Source organism: Leuciscus leuciscus (genome assembly GCF_965113295.1).
Source record: "Leuciscus leuciscus genome assembly, chromosome: 7".
NCBI lineage: Eukaryota > Metazoa > Chordata > Actinopteri > Cypriniformes > Leuciscidae > Leuciscus > Leuciscus leuciscus.
Genome location: NC_138731.1, coordinates 17,087,522 through 17,109,114, shown reverse-complemented (window position 1 = coordinate 17,109,114; position 21,593 = coordinate 17,087,522).

Genomic DNA, 21,593 nt, shown 5'->3' with positions numbered 1-21,593 from the left:
TGCGTATTCAGTCCGGTCCAGTAACGCTTCACTCTCTTCACTCACCAGCGGAACCAACCAACCCCGTTACGTAGGCTGTGACGTCACTCCAAAATGGCGACTCGCTAGCTAGAAATTACGAAAATAATTTTGTCATATCTGTGGTTTTTAACAACTTATTAAAATAAAATTTTTGGCAAGGTGATTTTTCTAATATATGTAGCTACTACCAGTGCCAAAACATGGACGTTTCATTTCCCCTTTAAAATCATGTGTAGTGGGCCTAAGTGTACAGTAAGTGTGTGTGTAAACATGCTTTAATGAAGTAGACTTCAAAGGCTTTTGAATTTGAGCTTACAGTTCTTTCATCAACCTGTCTTTTACATAAACTTACAAAATAGATACTTTAAAGGGTAACTAAACCCTAAACCAACTTTTTTTAGTTAATGATCTGTAAGAATGGGGCTTTATTAGTGCTGTTCATTGATTCAAGTAGTTTTTTTGACATTTGTGTTTAAAGTGTTTTAATTTTACAAAATATGGTGTAAAAACGTCTGAGTGCTGCCCTCTTCAGGTTGAACAGTGGCTACTGCAGTTGAATTTTCCTATTGGAAGTTGTGGTACCCTCTGATGTCAGAGGGTACCAACTAACCACGCCCTTGCCTGCAGAGAGATACGTCTCAGATGCACGCCCCCTCTCCACTGGGCTCTGCCTACTTTTCCAGCATTTTTCAAATATTGCCAGTGGGTAAGGCTCTGTCAGGCTCTGACCAGGGGTTTAGTTACCCTTTAACTTAGTCCTCAGATAGAGGAGGGTTGCTGCTAGCTCCGTTAAGGTATTTCTGTCCCTCCCAAACTGCATTGAAATGGTATTTAGCAGCCAGAATTAAAAAAATTTCAGGGGGAGAAACCCCCTGACCCCTCCTAACATGATCCATATCACCCGTCAGAAAACAATTGCAACGTCTCAGATTGTGCCCCCCCAGAATTTTGGCTTGCATGACGCCCCTGGCTACAAGTGAGACTGTGTATCGTGATTCTGTACTATTCTGCTTGTTGAAAATGTATTATGCAGTAACTTAACTATTATTCTGAGAGAGTGTGTCTGACAGTGATTTATTTGCATAACAGTTAACGTTACATGTCAGTCATTCTTTTTTTATGGTCCGTCAGCGCGGAATCGCTCGTCAAGTTCGTAGAGAGCTTATTCAGTCCATTTTAAATTCTGATTTTGGCTGCCTCTCAAATGGGTTAAACCATAGATATATTACATATGAAGTTCAAGTAAATGCGCTAGAAAATCCGCGCTCATTCAAGGATGTGCATTTATTGCATGGACGGAGAAAGCGCCGACACCTGCAGGATTTCATCTGACGGTACATAAACATATTATAATCTATCTGTTCCATGAGAGCAGAACAAACGAGCCTTTATATCTATAGATGTTTTTAAATCTGAAAACTCCAAAAACCAACGAAATTGTCAGACATCCATTAGTGCATGTTCACAGAGGAAAACAACTGAAATACAGCGCTGGTTGTTCTCTCGAACGATACTTGACGACAACGACGGAATCCAAAGCCGCGGGCGAATTAATGGGTGTATTAAATTGTATGAAATAATCCCGAAAAAAGCACAAACACTGCAGAGATGGCAAGTTCAGCAGCTAAAATTTGCTGAGGTGAAGTGAGTAGTGACGCGACTAACAGCAAACAAACGGCTAGCATTGACATCAGCGGCAATCCACCTGTCACTCAAAAGTGGACACACCCTTAATTATGCAGAACTTTAAATATTAATCAACTAAACGGATGAGTTATAAAAAAATACCACCTCCCTCACAGTTGTTATGAAGGGCAAAATTAGCTGTATAGACCAAAGAGATCCAGGCTGTAAACATGTTTTTTTCTGCTGTAAAGTTGGTCATTTTAACATGGGGGAGATACAGATTTGACTCACTTCTGCAGCCAGCCTCAAGCGGCCAGTCAATGAATTGCAGTTTAACTCACTTCCGTGTGGGTTTCAAGAGAGAGACGGGGAGGTTGCCGCTTGGACAAAAGTAACAAGCCTCGAATGACGTCAGAGTTCGGTTCGTTTGGATGATGTGAACGCTGTTTTCCGAACTCGGGTGCGCACCCGCGAACCGTACTCGAGTCCGCTTAAAAAGGTGGTCTGGGGTACGGTTCATGTGAACTCGGGTACGGTTCGCTGCTGATATGAACGCAATCGAACCAAATCGTGGAAGTGAACCGCTATTGATGACGTAATCTGGTGCCTGCGTGCGTGTGTGCTTAACAACTGTAAAAGGGTCTATATACACTTACCTTGACGAAAAGCGGGATTGACGCACTGCAAGCAGAGAGATGATTTCTGCTTGCCTCCACAAAAATGATCTTCGGCGGGAGGGCGGACATCCCGCTGTCTTTGGAACGGTTTTAATACTTTTGCGGCAGACAGACGCAAGTGTGTTTCTGTATCTTTTCTTTGAAAACAAAACCAAAGGTTCAAAAAAAGAAGAACAAATGTGAAGCGAGCAATTCTATCCATTTTGACGCCTTTTCATAGCGGTTACCAAGCAACACGAGTACGCGCCATCTGCAGTTTGATGACGTAAGCGTACCGCGGTTCGGATACAAATAATATAATGTGAACACAGTCCATCGGGGGCAGGGGGAGGGGGGAGCAATCGAACTCTGGTTCGGAACAGGCAATCGAACCAAGTGTGAAAGCACCCTTAAACCCCAATTACTTTTATACTGAAAAACTCTGACAAGGCAAACTTCAGGATGTGTTACAGCACTTAATAACCTGTAGATTGATCATTACTGTGTGACACATGAAATGAAAAACACTACTTGTAATTAGAAAAAAAGTACCGCTTCAGTAATTTACTAATCATACTCGAAAAATGCCTTCCGGACCTAACCACGGGAAACGATGACGAAATCACGTGATATTTGGCAGCTCCGTCAAGGGTTGCATACTGAACGTGCTGTCATAGCTTGAAATGCTAATATAGTCAGGGCTCTGAGAATATCGCTTTGTTACTTTCGTCCCGCGTTATTTCGCCCCGGTTCTCTCTCAGAGAGATCCACTGGCACATGCCAATGAAGACTGGATGTGCCAATACGCATAGTGACATGTGCCATTGGCTTCTGTGCGTCAGATGCCATGTCACTTAATGTTAACTGCTACTGGAAATCTGCCAGTCGCGGGTCTTTCATGCGGAGACTCTCCTCATATTAATGCATAATGATGCATTAGTTAATGGCCAAATAACGAACTAATATAGCCTACACATGGTGATGAGCTAAATGACGAACAGCTGTGATGATAATTAGTATGCAAGGAAACAGATGAGTGGTGGGAAAACTCAAAGAAAGGAACATGTGATGAATGAAAACAAACTAAAAGTCAATAGCCCCGTTTACATGCACACTTTTTTGCTATTCTGATTAAGATCGTTCTGATTGACGGATTCCGGTTGACTGTTTACATGGGATGTTATCTAAACCGATCTGGTGTTTACATGTGCTGACGCTTTCAATCGAAATCATTTTGTGACATGCGCACACTTGTCTGCCGGATCTGGAAGCTCATCATTTTCCACGTTTTCAATCCTGTCAAGATGGTGCATCACTTAATCGTTGCGTTAGTTGTAGGCATTAGCCGCGTTTCCACTGTCGGGCCAGTGCGAGCCAGGGCTTTAAACGGCCGTGCCAGGCTATAGCCTCGGGCCAGTAGCACCGTGCCCAAAATCTGCTGCGTTTCCACTGTGCCTCTCTGGAACAACGTCACACAAACCCATCATTTCACCAACAAAATGGAAGTTTTATCAGAAAACTAATCGGAAAGAAATCACTGGAAACAGCGTGATCGCAAAACAAGAGCGACCGTTTGCTGGCATTTCTGTTGTTTAATTGAATATTTAAAACCCAAGTATCGATGTTTTACCACAGGTTTACAATAAAAAGCGACACATTGATCATAATGAATTAATTTGTGTCAAAATTGCACATTAGTCACACAGAAATAAAGTGGTTTACCGTTTATGACGTTTGTGAACGTCTATTTCACAAAAGAAAGAGGACACGCAACTTATTCAGTCGCGTCTGTTTGTTTATTTGGTAGCCTAGTTACAGCACATATTTACATCACATTTAGAAAGAATGATCATTTCTACAAATATGCCACCAAAAATATTACCTGAGGAGCTTTAGCACTCTCTCCCAGAAGGATACAGTTGTATTTTCAGTCAGAGATAAAGAGGATAGTCCGGTATAAAGAGACGAGACGTAGGCTACTGACAGATAAAATAAATCAGGATTATGATAACCTATATGATTTGTCTAATTTCTTGATTTGTCTGATTTCGCTGATTTCTAAGCGTTCATATTTACCATGTTTACTATGGTAATGGTTAGCGTGCATAGTTTTTTGCATCTGGTCACAAACAGAAGGCATTATGTTAGCTGACAGAATTATCTGGCGCAAAACCAGGCATGCGCTGAAAGACGTTCACTCAAAGTAATCGGATCAACTCGTTTACATGGTGTAATCTTTAATTTGATCGGTTCATGAAAAGGTTTATTCCACCCCCTTCAATCCGACTGAAATTTCAATCGGTTTGAGAATTTTTATTCCGATTGAGGTGTTGACATGGAGCATTTTCATTCTGATTGGACTTTTAAACTGGTTATAATCGGAATACAATGCTACATGTTAACGGGGCTAATGAAAACAAATATATCAAACACAACTGATATATTGTGACAGAATGTCCCCTCCGGGAAGACGAAACCTCGCTGCGTGGAGAGGAGATTAAAGGGTAACTAAACCCTAAACCAACTTTTTTTAGTTAATGATCTGTAAGACTGGGGCTTTATTAGTGCTGTTCATTGATTCGAGTAACTTTTTTGACATTTGGGTATAAAGTGTTTTAATTCTACAATGTATGGTGTAAAAACGTCTGAGTGCTGCCCTCTTCAGGTTGAACGGTGGGCTACTGCAGTTGAATTTTCCTATTGGATGTTGCAGTACTGCGTGACGTAAGCAGGTTCCAGCTCACCACGCCCTTGGTACGAGCTCACCACGCCCTTGGCAGTATAAAAACATCTTGTTTCGTCAAAACCACTGTACCGAGTCAGGAGTTGGAATTGTGAGTATTGAAAATGATCAGGATAGCGTATTTTAGCATCTATTTAGCATAGCATTTATATAGTTATTTAGATTATTTCATGTAGCCTAGGTAGGTAATTAGCATAGTTGTTAGTTTAGTATTGTTAGAAACATAGTTAGTAGCCAACATGACATCATGACTTTGCGTAAACATACACGCCACTTTCAAGTCAAGTGGCGTGTTATTTATACGCATTTTGAGCTATCCGCGTGTATGTCCACGCCGAAACGAACCGTCATCTTCCGCGTGTATGTCTACGCTGTTAAACGTCAGAGTGATTCCGCGTGTATGTGTACGCCGTTAAATGTCCGAGCGAAACTGAGCAAAATGTATATCTACATCTGGGGAGCAATATTTTTTTTCCTAGGATGGTAGGGGGAACACTCATAAATGGTATTAACCCCAGTGACGGGTAGGTTTAGGGACGCGGTTGGGGTAGGTCATATATATTTATATACAGTAATGTAACGTTAAGTCACCGGCGTTGATAAACACGCTGAAAATCGATTATGCGTGTTGATAACACGCCAAAAATGGAAATACGAATTGGCGTGTCATACATACGCCATTTCATGAGATCAGTCTGTTAGTAGCATAGTATTGCATCAAAATTAATTGCGCAGGTATTAACATAAATAAATACATCATCTCTGTATTACATACATAATACATTACATTGTCTCCAATGCCATCTCTCTCATGTTCGTCCATCCTCGGGATGCTGCTGTTCTTCTTCTTTTTTTTCCCCACACTTTTTCAGCGGACCTTTAATTAACCGGGGTTAAGTAACCTTAACCAATGAAATTAGCTGCAGGGCGGGATTTCTGCTTAACTGGTTTTCGGCCAGTGGGATTTTTTTATATTTTTTTATAGAATGATTAAAAATACAGGAGAAATACAGGAAAATATTTAAACACGATGATAGCGGGATAGCAAGGTAAAATACGGGAGAATCCCGGGAGAACCGGGAGGGTTGACAGGTATGACTTTCGCTGCTTATTGATAACAAATCTATTATTCATTTGTTAGGGGTGTAATGATTCATCAACTAGATCGATGTATCGATTTATATTCCTACGATCCAACTACATCGATCTGTGCTCGGCAAGTTGGCCTTCCGGACGACATATATCTATCTAACATCGTTTTAAAAGGTAATGAATCGATTGTATCGATACTAGGAAATAACGCATTGGATGTAAGCATGTCAGACTTTATATGGATGTTTTTTCTTAGCACTTTTAATTTTTTATTCATTTAGCTGACGCTTTTATCCAAAGCTTTAGTGAAGTGATACAGCGATAAAGGCGCTGTAATTAATGATAAAGACGTTAAACGTTACTCGATTCAGTCTGCCTATCTGTGACGTGATCGCCATGCGTGACGCGGCAGCAGCTTTACCAGTTCTTCTAAGTATTGTGTATCACCATGGTAGCCTAACTGTTGTTTGTTTCCATAACAAAATGCCACTTACTGGTTATTTTGTATATTTTTATATGACTGTGGTGGCTCATAACAAGATTGTATTAACAAAAACTAGTTTGGGATTGCTATTTAATAGCTTAACCTCGCAGTGCCTAGTGTTTATCAGTATTTGACATATTCTTACAATTTTTTTTGTATGTTAATAAGTAAAGGGGGACAGAACTTTTGTGTGTCAACAATTTTTGTGTAAACAAATGTATTATAATAGGCCTATATAATTCCTAAAAAGGTGGGTCGCGGCTTGATGACCATGGGGAAATGTGGGTCCCATGGCCAAACTATTCAAAACATCATTCAATGTTGTGATAATTGTAATTAATAATCACAATTACAAATTCAAGGGAATAATCGACAGTTATAATTTGTGTCATAATCGTGCAGTCCTACTTTATTCAAAATGTGTATGCATTTGACATTAATTGTTTACTTGTTTGTTTATATCCATAATTAATTGATACCTGATTCCCTTACAAGAATTTTTGGCTAAAAAGTCACTGAATCGATTTCAAGTCACTGAATCGTTTCGGATCGTATCGTTCTAAATGAACCAATATCGTCCTTGAATCGTATCGACAACCACGAATCAAATCGTTGTTAAAACGAATCGTTACACCCCTATAATTTGTGCATCCACCCAGGCCAGAATGCCTAACAGGAGTGTGTCGTGTGACACAGGCACACTGATGGAGCCTTTCACAGAGTGTCCCGGGGCAACCTCTACACACCAATAAAGAGGAAAAGATGTGAGGTGTCCACTGATGACTCCAGCTACCATCAAGATGGAAGTGAGAGCACCATCAGAACCCCAGCCACAGAACCGGAAGTGAGGGGCGGAGCTTACGTTCTAAACCGAGTAGCGCCACCTAAGGTTTTGGAGCGTAATTTGCTTTTATTCCACACAAAATGTCATACTTTATATATATATATATTATAATGATACATTAAGGTACAGTACAATAAGCATTTTAAAACATTGATCTTGTGTAATATAATTGTATATAGTTATCCGTTTCATTGTATTATGAGAGTTACTTCCTGATCATGATGTTGAACAATAATGCTTGAAACTTATGGGCATTTTATATCAAATATACTTTATTTCACAAGAACATGTGCAGCATGCATTTGTCTTTATGTAAACTAAAACATGTCAAATCAAAAAAAGAGAGAGAGAAAAAAAAGCACCCTCGTTTTAAAAGAAACAATAAAAATGTCTACAACAAATGAACAATTCACCCCTAGGCCCATTTTGTCATGACAATCCTGTATAAATTAAACTTAAAATGTATCAAATGAGGAATTCACTCAGGCCCATTTTGTCCTTACATTCTTGCAAAAATAACTCCATGTCATCCCTGAACACAAAATGAAATACAAAGGGCTCTCTGGAAGCTTTTGATTGTTCCAGGATATTGTTGAGTTGAGGACCTTTTCATTCGAATGAAAAAAAGAGGCTCTTCCACTGGACCCCTGAGCAGATGGCTGTTGGAATGGAGCCATTTCACAGCTTCTTTCATGTGCCGGATTATTGGGAGAATATTGAAGGAAAATGTGACTTTAATATTTCTTATAAATGTATTATATGTTAAGATATACACTCACCTAAAGGATTATTAGGAACACCATACTAATACTGTGTTTGACCCCCTTTCGCCTTCAGAACTGCCTTAATTCTACGTGGCATTGATTCAACAAGGTGCTGAAAGCATTCTTTAGAAATGTCGGCCCATATTGATAGGATAGCATCTTGCAGTTGATGGAGATTTGTGGGATGCACGAAGCTCCCGTTCCACCACATCCCAAAGATGCTCTATTGGGTTGAGATCTGGTGACTGTGGGGGCCATTTTAGTACAGTGAACTCATTGTCATGTTCAAGAAACCAATTTGAAATGATTCGAGCTTTGTGACATGGTGCATTATCCTGCTGGAAGTAGCCATCAGAGGATGGGTACATGGTGGTCATAAAGGGATGGACATGGTCAGAAACAATGCTCAGGTAGGCCGTGGCATTTAAACGATGCCCAATTGGCACTAAGGGGCCTAAAGTGTGCCAAGAAAACATCCCCCACACCATTACACCATCACCACCAGCCTGCACAGTGGTAACAAGGCATGATGGATCCATGTTCTCATTCTGTTTACGCCAAATTCTGACTCTACCATCTGAATGTCTCAACAGAAATCGAGACTCATCAGACCAGGCAACATTTTTCCAGTCTTCAACTGTCCAATTTTGGTGAGCTCGTGCAAATTGTAGCCTCTTTTTCCTATTTGTAGTGGAGATGAGTGGTACCCGGTGGGGTCTTCTGCTGTTGTAGCCCATCCGCCTCAAGGTTGTGCGTGTTGTGGCTTCACAAATGCTTTGCTGCATACCTCGGTTGTAACGAGTGGTTATTTCAGTCAAAGTTGCTCTTCTAACAGCTTGAATCAGTCGGCCCATTCTCCTCTGACCTCTAGCATCAACAAGGCATTTTCGCCCACAGGACTGCCGCATACTGGATGTTTTTCCCTTTTCACACCATTCTTTGTAAACCCTAGAAATGGTTGTGCGTGAAAATTCCAGTAACTGAGCAGATTGTGAAATACTCAGACCGGCCCGTCTGGCACCAACAACCATGCCACGCTCAATTGCTTAAATCACCTTTCTTTCCCATTCTGACATTCAGTTTTGAGTTCCGGAGATTGACCAGGACCACAACCCTAAATGCATTGAAGCAACTGTCATGTGATTGGTTGATTAGATAATTGCATTAATGAGAAATTGAACAGGTGTTCCTAATAATCCTTTAGGTGAGTACACACACACACACACACACACACACACACACACACACGGCTTAGCTCCAGTCTATTTAACGGATCTTCTATCGCCCTATAATCCATCGCGCTCTTTAAGATCACTAAATTCAAGGCTTTTGGTCATACCTACCTAGGATATCCAGAACCACCAAAGGAGGGAGAGCATTTTCACATTTGGCTCCAAAACTCTGGAATAGTCTTCCTGATACTGTTCGTTGCTCAGACTCGCTCTCCCAGTTTAAAACTAGATTAAAGTCGCATCTCTTCAGCCAGGCATTCATATAATCCTACAGTTCAAACTACAATCTAGCTCATAAATGCCAGAGGAGAACTGGCCCCCGACTGAGCCTGGGTTCTCCCAAGGTTTTTTTTTTTTTTTCTCCATTAGGTCACCTGATGGAGTTTTAGGAACACCATTAGGTCACTTGATGGAGTTTTTTGGTTCCTTGCCACTGTTGCCTTTGGCTTGCTCAGTTGGGGATATTTAATTTAATTTTATCAATCAATAAATTCCTCTTGAAACAAACTTTGTTGTATTATTTTAATTTAATACTGTGAAGCTGCTTTGATACAATCTGTATTACACACACACACACACACACACAGCTTGTTCTTCACTTGGAAGTGACTCTTGTAGGGTTTCTGCACTGGAATATACATATCTTGGTTAATTTAAAATTGATCAGAAGAGGGTGCAAATGTAACGGTGGAATGGAGTAAATATCCAGTATCTACTTTTCAGAGAAAACCCTAAAGTTTTCCAGAAGAATAAGAGCCCACCATCTCCGTATGTTTGGAAAGTCACTGTAACGTGCCGGAGAAAGCAGGCGGAAGCGAGGATCTAAACGCAAGGTTTTAATGAAATAGACATAGAACAAATAATAAAGAACTTCAGGGATAAAGAAACAAAACCACGAGCATGACAAGACTAAGCAATCCTTACATGTACAACAACTGACAAAGTAACAAGTGAAACACAAGGGCTATAAATACACAGGGACCAACAAGCTAAACAAGATAACAAGGGGGTGTGGCTAATTAGAAACACCTGGGGATACTAATAAACTAATAAAAACTACAAAGGTCTACAAAACATGACACAGAACAGGAAATAACTAAAGTCCACATAAGACGAGGGAAACACAAGACAGGAATCATTACATAGCCCCCCACTTAAGGAGTGGATTCCAGACACTCCTCAGAAAAACAATAGTCCAGGAGGGTGGTGGATCGGAGGCGGATCCGGGGGCGGGATGGAGGGCCAGGCCCATGGAACGGAAGAGGGCCTGGAGACTGCGACAGGACGAGAGGCCAGGGTGGAGCAGCCAGTGCAGGCGACCAGGGCGGAGCAGGCTGTGCAAGCAACCAGGGCAGAGCAGGCTGTGCAAGCAACCAGGGCAGAGCAGGCTGTGCAAGCAACCAGGGCAGAGCAGGCTGTGCAAGCAACCAGGGCAGAGCAGGCTGTGCAAGCAACCAGGGCAGAGCAGGCTGTGCAAGCAACCAGGGCAGAGCAGGCTGTGCAAGCAACCAGGGCAGAGCAGGCTGTGCAAGCAACCAGGGCGGAGACGACCGGCCAGGGCGGAGACGAACCCTCAAGCGGCCAGGGCGGAGACGAACCCTCAGGCGGCCAGGGCGGAGACGACCCCTCGGGCGGCCAGGGCGGAGACGACCCCTCGGGCGGCCAGGGCGGAGACGACCCCTCGGGCGGAGACGAACCCTCAGGCGGCCAGGGCGGAGACGAACCCTCAGGCGGCCAGGGCGGAGACGACCCCTCAGGCGGCCAGGGCGGAGACGACCCCTCAGGCGGCCAGGGCGGAGACGACCCCTCAGGCGGCCAGGGTGGAGACGACCCCTCAGGCGGCCAGGGCGGAGACGACCCCTCAGGCGGCCAGGGCGGAGACGACCCCTCAGGCGGCCAGGGCGGAGACGACCCCTCAGGCGGCCAGGGCGGAGACGACCCCTCAGGCGGCCAGGGCGGAGACGACCCCTCAGGCGGCCAAGGCGGAGATGATGGACCCTCGGACGTCCAGGGCGGAACAGGAGACCACCCCTCTGGCGGTCCTGGCGGATCAGACTGGTCCGGAGGTGTATTGCCCCCCCCCAAAATTTTCTTGGGGAGGCTCCCCGGTAAAGAGTCCTGGACCAGCGATGAAGAGGGCCTTGAGCTGGGCAGGACCAGCGGCGAAGAGGGCTTTGAGCTGGGCAAGACCAGCGGTGAAGGCTCTGTGCTGGACGGGACCAGCGGTGAAGAGGACTCTGAGCTGGAAAGGACCAGCGGTGAAGAGGGCGTTAAGCTGGACAGAACCAGCGGCGAAGAGGACTCTGAGCTGGGCGGGACCAACGGCGAAGAGGACTCTGAGCTGGGCAGGACCAGCGGTGAAGGCTCTGTATCGGCAGAAGCGACATGAACAGTCTCTGGATCGGCAGAAGCGACGTGAACAGTCTCTGGATCGGCAGAAGCGACGTGAACAGTCTCTGGATCGGCAGAAGCGACGTGAACAGTCTCTGGATCGGCAGAAGCGACGTGAACAGTCTCTGGATCAGCAGAAGCGACGTGAACAGTCTCTGGATCAGCAGAAGCGACGTGAACAGTCTCTGTGGCGGCCATCTTGTCCGAAGACACAGGCTCGGCAGACGTGACGTGAACAGGCTCGGCGTCGGCCATCTTGTCTGAAGACACAGGCTCGGCAGACGTGACGTGAACAGTCTCTGTGGCGGCCATCTTGTCCGAAGACACAGGCTCGGCAGACGTGACGTGAACAGGCTCGGCGTCGGCCATCTTGTCTGAAGACACAGGCTCGGCAGACGTGACGTGAAGTGCAGGCTCGGCTGGACTGGCATGATGTGCAGGCTCGGCTGGACTGGCGTGAAGTGCAGGCTCGGCTGGACTGGCGTGAAGTTTCTCCACCTCCCCTACAGTGAAGGGGGAACCACAAAACTGCAGGACAAAGTCAATGTACTGTACCAGGGTCCAGCTGGGGTCTTCCTCTGGTAAATTTAAGCTAATGTCCTGTTCTAGTCCACTCCAGAAACAGTCCTTCAGCCTAGCCTCGTTCCCAGGAACGAGATGACTATATAAAAGGAACTCCTCCACATAATTTTCGATGCTGCGATCATCTTGAAATATAGAACAAATTTTGCTCAGTGGGTCCCAGCTAGTACTTGCTAGATCCATAGTCGGTCAGTTGTTCTGAAAAATGCCGGAGAAAGCAGGCGGAAGCGAGGATCTAAACGCAAGGTTTTAATGAAATAGACATAGAACAAATAATAAAGAACTTCAGGGATAAAGAAACAAAACCATGAGCATGACAAGACTATAAGCAATCCTTACATGTACAACAACTGACAAAGTAACAAGTGAAACACAAGGGCTATAAATACACAGGGACCAACAAGCTAAACAAGATAACAAGGGGGTGTGGCTAATTAGAAACACCTGGGGATACTAATAAACTAGAAAAACTACAAAGGACTACAAAACATGACACAGAACAGGAAATAACTAAAGTCCACATAAGACGAGGGAAACACAAAACAGGAATCATTACAGTCACACTGGAAGACAAAAATAGAGAAATCTTGATATATCAACTGCTACAACATCATAAAGGTCAATTACTTAAATTGGTAATTACCTACAGATGTAAAATCAAAGGGTGCTCCCAAGACAAGATGTAGACCATACTGGAAAACAGAAAAAAATTAAGGAACATTATCTCTGTAAACGTCAAATAAAAAAAATGCTTCCTTGTTCCTTATTTAACAACTTGGTTTATTTATATCAAAACAATGTCTCACCATCAACATGAAGACTCCACAGTCTATACCACCAATCTGTTGGGGGGGATATCCTAAAAAAAGAATCATGAGGTTATTAAGGGTTTGCCACTTCAGTCCCAACTTTAGCAGACCTCTTTATAACCAACCTTGTTTTTCAGTAGCACCCATGTGTCAGGTGCAATTTTGGCTGTCATTTTACTGCAAAAAAAATATACAAATAATAAAAACAGATTTGTTAATATGAAAAGTTAAATTGTGCAGCACATACAGTTTGAAGCTCTGAATCCATGCAAAAACACAGCAGTTAACAGTATTTGGGTCTTTCTTGTAAAAACTGTCACAGCATGCAAAATCAGAACATCATGCAAGTAACCATTAAGCAAGTTTATTAAACTCTTGAATGGGACACTCTGAATGGCAAAAATGTAACACACACATTGAACAGCGAAACTTGAACAGCAAACCTCAACTGAGAACCTTGAACATTTTCACTTCTATATTTATTTTTGCAACCGGAAAACTTTCACATATCTCTCATCACCCAACCCATATGGATTGGTTAAATCTAGGAAGAACATGTGCCTTTTGGCTTCATGACCTGCAAAAAATAGTGTTAGTACTTCTGAATCATGAAATGGTATTTCTGAATTGTGATAAGACAAAAGCAGGCAATTTTCAGACAACACTGCAAAGTTACATTAAATAGCCAGATTACAAATAACTTACAAACAACATCCAGTGTGCTGGCTTCCAAGCCGGTAAGACAATGCAATCTTTCAGTGCAATGCAATCCTATATGTAAACTTTGGCTAAAAAAAAAAAAAAAAAAAAAACTACGCCACCTAGGTTACTCCTCCACCTAGGAAAGTAAAAATAATAAAAATACCCCAAAGAGAAAGTTTAAGCAAAAAGAATTACAAAACTGCTGGTTCGAATTGCATCAAAGACAGAGACGTGACTTTCCAAAAGTATACAAAGTTTATTTCGCACAGGGAGAATCATTCATTTAAAACATCCTAAAAGTAGTTCTACCAGAAAGACTCGGGAGAATTAATACTGTAACAATAACATTTATTTAGGAGCTCAGCAAGCAATCAGGTTCTTTGGCGTAGGCCCCGTTCATAACTCGCATTCAGAGGGTACTGAATCTGCGAGTCCCGCCTGAAGACGAAGGCGGGGGCGCCGCTCACCCCCCGGCGGAGTAAGGAAAGGGGCCATCTGGTGGTGCTGGGGTGGATGGAGGAAAAGACATCTGAAGTCTTCAGGATGGAAGGGATAGCCTGACTGATGGTGTTGGGGTTGATAGAGGGAGGACCCAGCTTGGTTGAGTAGAGGAGTTGGAGGAAAGATCCCATCTTGGTGGAGGCGGGGAGGATGGAGGTACTGGAGTGACAGCATCTGCGAACTCAGACATGTGTAAGCGCTGCCCTTTTAAGCTACAGTAAGTGATATAATTGGATAGATGAGGAGGTAATTAATGACGCGAACGATTGAGTCTTCCTGGCAGAACTTGCGCTAGCTTCATATCTCGTACACAAATTACCATTTAAATACCCACAGTTAATAAGAGACCATAATAAACCCACTTTAACAGAAAGGGACAAACCACACAGCAAATCAGTGAACAAAAGTTTCTTAAAACAAGTGATAAACAAAATAAAAAAACGTACTCGGTTACTAACGTAACCTCGGTTCTCTCTAGAAGAGGGAACGAGTACTGCGTAAGATCTTACGCTAGGGGAAAATCCTTTTTCCGCGAGATATTGAAGCCAAAAATTATCCTTAATTTTGTAATAATGCAAAACGCGTTGCGGCAGCATGCAGACATAGGCGAGACAGCTCGCGCGCCTATTGGCTGCTCTGCGGCAACTGCAGCAGCCTATCGAGCGAGGCCTGGCGTGACGCCAGACCCAATCAGGGCACTTCGCGCCCGCTGCGTCACGTCCCGCCGAAATGGGCGTGGTCTAGGCCTATAAATACCGCTCGCAGGCAGCTATTATCTGGTTTTTCATCATCGAAGCAACCAGAGCGTGTGCATGCACGGCAAGATACGCAGTACTCGTTCCCTCTTCTAGAGAGAACCGAGGTTACGTTAGTAACCGAGTATGTTCTCTTACGAGAGGTCTCTCGTACTGCGTAAGATATCTTACGCAAGGGGACCCAATGCAAAACGCCGTGCATGCTGAGATCTGACACCAAAGACCCAAGGGCGAAAGCCCGGGGTACATATAGTGCACAATCACTCAGGGAACTCACAGGGAGTCCAGGAAGAGGGAGGGGCGAAGCCGCACTCTTCCACATATGGTAGCGTCGCTGAGACGCGAATTTCATCATACAGACAGGGCGGGGTACGGCCTGAACTGATGGGGGAATGTGGGTCTTACACAGTTTGCCCAGACACATCTCGTGCTGCTACTTTTTTTACTGTCGAACATTGAGCTGTGCTCAGTAGACGCAGCATTCTGAGCTGATCGCATCAGGTCAGACAATACTGGTAAACTTAGACCGACAGCAGCCTGGCCTGCAGGGCGGGAACCTCTAGGTTATAAAACCTTATAAATGTAGACGGGGAGGCCCAGCCTGCCGCCATACAAATATCTTGCAAGGCAATCCCACTTGACCAGGCCCACGAAGAGGCCATGCCTCTCGTGGAGTGCGCTCTGACACCCAACGGGCACTGCATGCCCTTGGAGGCGTATGCCAGCGCTATAGCATCAACTATCCATCTGGATAGGCTCTGTTTCGACGCGGCTAGTCCCTTAGAACGTCCGCTAAACGAAACAAAGAGCTGCTCCGTCTGTCTGAAACCAGACGAGCGAGACACATAAGCTCGTAATGCCCTGACTGGGCAGAGGAGGCTCGCGTCTCTTTCCTCATCAGGGACCGGTAGGGCTGACAGGGAGATAACCTGCGCCCTAAACGGTGTGTTGAGGGATTTCGGAACATAACCGTGCTAAGGTTTGAGTATAACTTTTGAGTCATTAGGCCCAAACTCCATGCACGCCGCGCTCACAGAGAGCGCGTGCAGATCCCCTATGCGCTTCACCGAAGCGAGAGCCAGCAAAAACACCGTCTTGAAAGACAGGTGTTTCAAATCGATTGACTGTAAAGGCTCAAATGGCGCACCTTTCATGGCTTCCAGAACCGTAGAAAGGTCCCATACGGGGACTGAGGGAGGTCTGGGAGGATTCAGTCTCTTAGCCCCTCTAAGGAAGCGGATGACAAAATCGTTCCTTCCTATTGACTGACCAAGCGTTGTTTCTGAGAACGCTGCTATAGCCGCCACATAAACTTTGAGCGTGGAGGGGGCCCTGCCCCCATCCAACAGCTCTTGTAGGAAGGAAAGCACCTCCGCCACACCACAGTCTGTGGGTGACACACCACGGGCTGTGCACCAGCCCGAAAACACTGACCATTTCGAGGAATAGAGTCGTCTCGTAGACGGAGCTCTAGCCTGCGTGATCGTGTTTAATACTCCTTCAGGGAGTCCAACATGTACCCGTTGATGGCCCAGACATGAAGGGACCATAGTTCCGGGTGAGGATGCCAGATCGAACCGTGGGCCTGTGAGAGGAGGTCTCTCCTCACTGGTACTGGCCACGGGGCAGTACTCGCTAACTGCATCACGACTGGGAACCAAGGTTGGTTTTTCCAGAACGGTGCCACCAGCAGTACTGAGCATCCTTCTTCCCTGATCCGTTCTATCACCTGAGGCAGGAGAGAGACGGGGGGAAAAGCATAGAGCGGGCGGCGGGGCCACACATGGGCCAGCGCGCTCCTGCTCTTTGAGAAAAATTCCTGACAGTGAGCGTTTTCTTGAGACGCAAACAGGTCTACTTCCGCTCTGCCGAATTTCTTCCACAGCAGTTGGACTGTCTGTGGGTGTAGAGACCACTCGCCTGCCGGAACATTGTTCCTGGACAGTCTGTCCGGTCCTATATTCAGGAGCCCTGGCACGTGCGCTGCTCTGAGCGAGCGCAGGTTGCACTGAGCCCATACCAGGAGGCGTTCTGCCAGCCTGTACAGGTTCTTGGACCTGAGGCCGCCCTGGCGATTTACGTAGGACACCACAGACATGTTGTCCGAACGGACCAAGACGTGGCGTCCTTTTATCTGGGGACAAAAACGCATCAGCGCGTTGTCTACTGCCAGCATTTCGAGGCAGTTTATGTGCAGGAGCTTCTCCCGTTCCGACCACTGGCCGAAGAACGGTCTGCCCTCGAGCAGCGCTCCCCATTCCGAGGTGGACGCGTCCGTGGACACCACTTTCACCCTCGAGGAAGTCCCCAGGCTTACACCTGATTGGTACCAGTCGTTCGCTCTCCAAGGTTTCAGAGCTGTGACGCACTTCTGATTGACCCTGAGGCGAAGCGAACCGGATGCCCACGCTCTGCGTGGGACTCGCGCTTTCAGCCAAAACTGCAGCGGGCGCATGCGGAGCAGGCCCACCTGGAGCACTGACGATGCTGAGGCCATGAGACCTAGCATCTTCTGAAATTTCTTGAGCGGGACAGACGCGCCGCAGCGAAACGCGTTCGCTGTGCGTTGAATGTCTACCGCGCGCTGTGGTGATAGTCGCGCTATCATGGACAGCGAGTCCAATTCTGTGCCCAGGAAAGATATCTTCTGACTGGGTAACAGAGAGCTCTTCGCCCAATTGACACTGAGACCCAAATCCTCGAGGTGATCGAGTAAAATGGTCGTGTGTTCTATGAGCACTGCGCGAGATTGCGCTAGAATCAGCCAATCGTCCAAATAGTTCAGCACTCGCATGCCTCTCATTCTGAGGGGTGCGAGCGCCGCGTCCATGCACTTCGTAAATGTACGGGGTGCCAGGGACAAACCGAATGGCAGGACTGTGTACTGATATGCCTGGCCCTCGAAGGCGAATCTCAAATATCGCCTGTGACGTGACACTATCTGTATTTGAAAATACGCGTCTTTCAGATCTATTGACACAAACCAATCTCCTTGGCGAATCTGCACAAGGATTTGTCTGGTCGTGAGCATCCTGAACTGTCGCTTCACAAGCACTTTGTTCAGTTGCCTTAGATCTAGTATGGGTCTGAGACCCCCGTCTTTTTTCGGTACCAGGAAGTATCTGCTGTATAGCCCTCCTTCGCTCTGAACTTGAGAGAGAGGCTCTATGGCCCCTTTGCTCAATAGTTTCGCCACTTCGGCTCGAAGTAAATGTGCTACTTCTGTTTTTACCGTGGTCTCGACGCGCGCCACATAGCGGCGAGGGCGTCGGCGAAACTGCAGCGAATAGCCTCTTTTTATAATGTTCAGCACCCACTTCGAAACCCCGGGCAGCTTTGCCCATGCGTCTGCATGGATAGCTAGGGGTTGAATACGAAGCGCGCTCCGCTCGCTCAGCGATGGAGAAGCTTCGGCGTGCTGCAACACAAGCATCGCGCTCGTGACATTTGAGGCATGGGGCGCGCTGATAACAGCGGGCAGATTGCCCGCGCTCGACTCCTCTGCGGTGGTCAGCCACGAGGGGGAGGGCTGGGCGGTTCCCGTGGGAACTGTCATGTCTATGTGTGGATGTGGGCGCGGGACAGCGGGCACATTTATCACACCGAAAACATCGTTCGCTTGCGTGAAGCGAGTGCACGTTGGTTTCGTTTTTACAGAAACCGTGAGACATGCATAACGCGGTGTTAGTGGGCACTGGGTAGTGGGCACATTCACCATGTTTGAAGCGCAACCGATCTGAGTCGGTTTTATGTCGGCTGTGCTTGTGTGTAGGGATGGGCACTGGGCAGTGGGCATTCTTACTACACATGAAACACCATCGGCCGTGGCCGGGACACCAGAAAATACACTCTTTTGGGGATTTATCTGGGTAGCCGTGAAAACGGCATTTGTGTGCAGGCAAGCGGGTGACAGAACCGACTTGTTGGCTGCAGAAAACACTGGAACAGTCACATTTGCTGGAACTGGACGAGCGAATAGCTTTGGAGCTGTGCTAGGACGACTTCGGGGCCTCGGGCTTCACCGTAATCCTAGGTCGCGAGCCACGTACAGCGGGGCGGCGACCGGATGAGCGGGAGCGCGGTCTCGCGCTTCGAGCCTGGCGGCGCTGTGAAGTGGAGGCAGTGGACGGTGGCTGTGGCTGTGAGCTCTGAGCAGACGGTTTCGCACGGCCTGCTGCAGAGCTGGAGCGCTTCGGGAGGAAGTGCTTCATAGCCTGTGACGCTTTCTGTACCTCTGCGAATCTCTCCGCGAAATCCTTGACGGAGGATCCAAAGAGGCCTGTGGCGGAAAGCGGGGCGTCGAGGAACGCGGTGCGCTCAGACTCGGCCATTTCCGAGAGCGTCAGCCAAAGATGTCTCTCAGTCACGGTGAGAGAGGCCATATTCCGTCCAATGGCTTGCGCTGCAGACTTAGTAGCACGGAGAGCGAGGTCCGTGGCACTCCTTAAGTCCGGCACACAGATCGCGTCAGGTCCTTCCTCATCCAGCTTACGGAGGAGATCGGCCTGGAAGATCTGAAGCGTTGCCATGGTGTGCAGCGCTGACGCAGCTTGCCCGGCGGCGGAGAAAGCGCGGCGGAGCAGGCTTGACGTCGTGCGGCAAGCTTTAGAGGGTAGGGCCGACTTAGCACGCCGTCCAGCAGAGGGCGGGCATAAGTGGGCGAAAGGTATCCTTTGTTCTTGGCATCGTCAACAGCGGAGAATGCCAAAGAAACAGCAGGACGCACTCTAGCCGAATAGGGGGCGTTCCAGGACTTGGCGACTTCTTCGTGTAACTCAGGAAGAAAAGGCGCCGGTCTGGACGCAGGCGAAGCGCGCTCCCCAGGCAGGAAAAATCCATCCAGCCGGTTGTGAGCGGGCTGCTCAGGCGAAGACCACTCGAGGCCGAGGCTCGCCGCGGCCTGTGCGAGTACTCGCATGAGCTCCGTCTCGATGGACGCTCTCTTGCCTGACGACATGCGGGCAGGGGGCGCGGGGTCCTCAGCAGAGCATGTGAGCGGAGTGGAGCGGGAGTGAGCGGGGAGCGCGAGCGGGCGGATCTTGGACAGAGCGCAGAGCGGCAATTTCAAAAGGACGGAGCGTCGCCCTATTTCCCGCTCCAATTCCGCTCCGCTCACGCCACGCATCAGTCAAAAAATGCGCCATGAAGAAGAAAAAACATATATAGTCATAGCCTAAGTCGCACTGGACTATAAGTCGCATTTATTTAGAAATTTATTTCACAAAAAAAAACAAAAAAAAAACAATGTTACAGATGGGACAGTTCTCCGTTACGGACGTGAGCGCTCTGACAGCGGCACTAAACGACTGCTTTAAAACTTTCACTGAGACCTCAAACAGAAAGCACAAAGCCTGTCTTTAAATTTAATTTCGTTTTGTATTAATTGTATCTTAATTTTGATCAGTGTTTCATCAACCAATTTTCTGGATTTAATAAATAAGTAAATATATTAGAAAATAGATAATCACGACACGAAGGCGCCGGCGGGTGAACCTGGAGTTTGTCTCATAAATGAACCGAAACTCAGACCTGAGACATATATATAAAGCCTGAAATGTCTACTTTTAAACAGAACAATTCAAAACGAAAGAAAACAGACTGCTCTCTTATGTAATCCGTCAGCATCTTTCCAGCCGACACAGACATAAAAAAAAATGGTTTATTACAATTAAAATGTCTCCTGCTATATTTTACATATACATAATCATTAATTTTGCCGGTTCGTTGTGACAGCTTTTAGGTGCGTTATTGGCAGCGCCACCCTTATGTTACATGAACGCATCAGCACCGAAAACATGGAGATTTTTTTCTTTTGGGGGCATTTTGTTTGTGTTCAGACTTTCTCAGTTGTCTTTAGGCGCGATGTTAGAGGACGCTGCTAATAAAGTTGCTAGTATGGCCTACACATATTGGATTCACGTTTATTATTATAGGCTATTTAAAAAAAAATACCCCATTTTTTATGCCGTTCGTATCATTTTATTTTGTTGTATTTATCCGCCACACCTTGGCCGGTCCGTGAAAATATTGTCTGATATTAAACCGGTCCGTGACGCAAAAAAGTTTGGGGACCGCTACAAGTGATATACATGTAGATTTTTTTCCTTTTTTGGAGCGAGCGGGGGGCGATTTGAGTGGAGCGCGAAGCAAACTGCGTTGAGCGCTGAGCGAAAATGAGCGGAGCGGCCATATGTAGCTTTGAGCGGGGGAGCGGAGGGGTGAACAGTTCCGTGAGCGATGAGCGGAGATTCTCACCGCTCCACTCCGCTCATATGCTCTGGTCCTCAGAGCCCGCCCAATCCTCACTGCCTGACGCCAGGATAGAGCAGGAATCATCCTCTCCCAGCAGGGCTTCCTCATCCACGATGTCAACGGAAGCGGCGGCAGACGG